Raw genomic sequence first — 3,381 nt, 5'->3', positions numbered from 1 at the left:
TTTCGTTGGAATTGATCAAAACTCCCTAAAATGTGCAATTTTTAGAGGAAATTGACCTACTTTAACAAGAAATTTGAGATTTTTAGGCACTTTTAGGGGGTGAAAAGGGCATCTTCAAGGAGTGGGGAAAGATTTTCCACAGATGGATATTTTCCCCTTGTACCCCGGTGGTTACGCCACTGCGGAGCATATCTGACAGCTTAGATCAAAGGAGCTATGGACACTTTTTGAAGTGAAGAAGGGGTTGCAGGGTGTTGTGAGTCTGGTCATTATAATATCTTCCTTTTTATTCTTGTCTTTATTTTTCTCTTCCCTTTTTCTTTTCCCTTACTTTTCTTTTCCACTTCTTTCTCTTACCCTCCCTCTCCCCTCTTTCTTTTCTCTTATTACTAGCTTGGTCAGCCCGGTAAAAACCGTCAGGTGGGGGGCACTCTGCCCCCTCCTCTGCCCCTCGACGGTTACGCCACTGGTCGTGATGAAAAAATAGAAAAGAAAACAAAATATAAATCAAATTAACAAAACATACAATATAAAGGAAAAGCTCAATACAGTATAAGGAAAAAAAATTATATATATGCAATGTCCGAGACATACTATCGTAGAATCAACCTATGCAATTGTTTCCTTGTTTTAACATTACAACTTAGAAAGAAATTAATATACTTTGCTAATACTGGCATTTGGCAGCGGGCGCTCGTCAAGTTTAAAAATTAATAGCGTCGCTAATCTAGCAGTAAGCTTCATTGCCTGATGAAGCTTCACTGATAGTGCTGGACTGCTAGTAAGAAACGTTCCAAGTAAGTATTCATAGAAAGTTTGTATAGTAACTTGGTTTTATTCTATGAAAATTGCTATTAACAATCTAAAATCTAATGAAATTTTTCGGATTTCAAAACATTAGTAATATTAGTAGATTTACTGAACCTTTTAATAAGTGGTTATTTTACAGTATTATTGATTGTATTTACACTTTCTTTTATTTGCGAACTTACTGTAAATCTATCTATCTATCTAGACAATCATTTTGTTGGAATCACAACGCTTGTTAATTTTAATTGAAGACGAAAAAATCATTAGTTATTTTGTTACTTATTGTATTTTAACTTCCTTTTATATGCGGAATACTGTGGTCTAATCGTTTTGTTTAAATAACAAAGCTCGAAAATTCTGAAGACGGACAAAAAATGTTTTCAAGATCAAAAGATTCATATTAATTGGCACAGACAAGGCAAATACTTCACTACTAAAGCCGATTAATTTTCCTTAACCTGTTGAATAGCTATGGAACTAGTTGTTATTGTAATTTTTGCATGTGCTTTGAGTCACACCGGAGGAACAATTACAGTGACCGTTAAGCCAGAACAAAAATTGGTTTTTGAAAAACATCCTCTAGTAATCTTCAAGTGTAATGTTCAATCACATAGCGAAGATACTTCTAAATTCACGACAAGATGGTTTTTTCGAGGTCATGGAATTGATATTAATGAAAAAACGGCCCTAGACAATGGCAGCAATGTCGATAAGTACAAAATGAAAATGTTGGATGTTGAAGACGTATATGAACTACGCATAAGAAATATCAATCGTCGAGATGAAGGCAATTATACATGTCAATTTGGGAATAAAGTTAAGAATAGCGGTAAACTTACAGTTGGAGTTTTGGACAATGATCCTTATATAGAATGTTATAGCCCTATGTCCACATTAACGTTCGGAAAACTCAATATATCTTGCAGGGCTTTTATTGGTAAAAATATTCCCACCAACATTACAATCATCATGAAATTTCCTAAATATAGTTCTACATCTGCAGTCACTGTTTATTCTGACGTTAAGAAGCAGTCGGATGCCGGTGAAGGAGTGTTTGTAAGCCACGTAGTAAACGTCACAGGTTTAGATAGATGGCAATTCTGGTGTGTGGCGAACTATACCAATCTGTCAAATCCGGTCAACTGCTCTACTCCTTCACTGATGACGCCTAAAGTAAAAATTAATCAACGTGCCGACAACACGCTTTTCGAATGTAAAGTTGAAGCTTATCCCCCGATTACATCATACCAATGGAAACTCTGCCGTAACTCAAGAAAGGAACAAAAAACCAAAACGAATGATCAAGTAAAAGAATGTGAGATATTGAACAGCACAAGCAGTAAATTGAATTTGCCAGAAAATAATGGATTGAACGATGGGCTTGTGTTGATATGTGAGGTTAAAAATGCTGTTGGAACAGGACATGGTAACCTGACAATTATTCATGATAACGAAACTAAAAACAAAATTGCAGGAGTTTCCAATTTAGTAAAATGGTGCATTGGTGTTTCCACCTTCTTATTATTTTTTGTCATAGCCTTGCTATATTTGGGCAAACGATCAAGATGGAGAACACGCTTTAAAAGAAAACAGAAAGAAGAAATAAAAGAAGTTAACGTAAGCACTACTGACACTCTCGATATTTCACGTTCCTCCCAAGTCACAACAGATCCGTCGTCACTGTACGCAACACCAGTAAAGACGAAGAAGCAATGCAGGTCTAATGAGTATCATTTCCAATCCGAGAAGCAAAAAATACCTCCTGTATATTTCACACTAGAGAACACTGATGACGCAACAGGTACCGACCAACCAACAAAATAATTGGTTTATAACAATATAATATAATATCATTATTTATTATAATTTGAATTAAAGTTATAGGCTAATATATAAATCAGGATAAAATAGAGATAATCTCTTAACAGTCTTGAACATTATTTGATTAATAATTGATTGCTAAATTAACAAATAAATTATATAGATAAAAATAGGACAATAGGCGATCCAAAGTGAGCCGATATTTGCTAGCATACAACACAATATCGTCAAAGACCATGTTATATGATTGAAAATCACAAATAGACTATCATGGACCTTATATTTAATTTTAAGGCATATTAATAATATGTGTTTTGGCAGGACCATATTGTAAAACAGCGGTAAGATCTCGCCTATATAATGTTATCCTACCTAAAGATGTTTTAAATGAAAAATGGAAAAAAAAAATATTTTGTTTGTACATTGACTATGTTGTAAAATTTATTTTAATATTATCTGAATTGAAACTTTAATGTTTACGCCAATGTACACATATAATAGATTTTGAAAACGGAGGCAGTAATGGTAATGATTTAGTAACAGTAATAGGGGTGATAATAATTATAGTAATATTTAGAGGGATGATAGTGTTGGTAATCTGAATTAATTTTAAATAGTAGTTGTAATATCTTTATATTTATACACTCAGATTACTTAGGCCGATATTGCAATAGATATAATTATTTTTAGATTATTTTATAAAATAATAATTGTGTATTTCTGTTTCTTTAGCTATTTTGTACGTTTCTC

Source organism: Anneissia japonica, unplaced genomic scaffold (genome assembly GCF_011630105.1).
Source record: "Anneissia japonica isolate Jap-2015-1 unplaced genomic scaffold, ASM1163010v1 scaffold287712_len2945570_cov188, whole genome shotgun sequence".
Classification (NCBI taxonomy): domain Eukaryota; kingdom Metazoa; phylum Echinodermata; class Crinoidea; order Comatulida; family Comatulidae; genus Anneissia; species Anneissia japonica.
The sequence above is the reverse complement of the archived record's forward strand: the minus strand, read 5'-3'. Positions refer to the sequence as shown.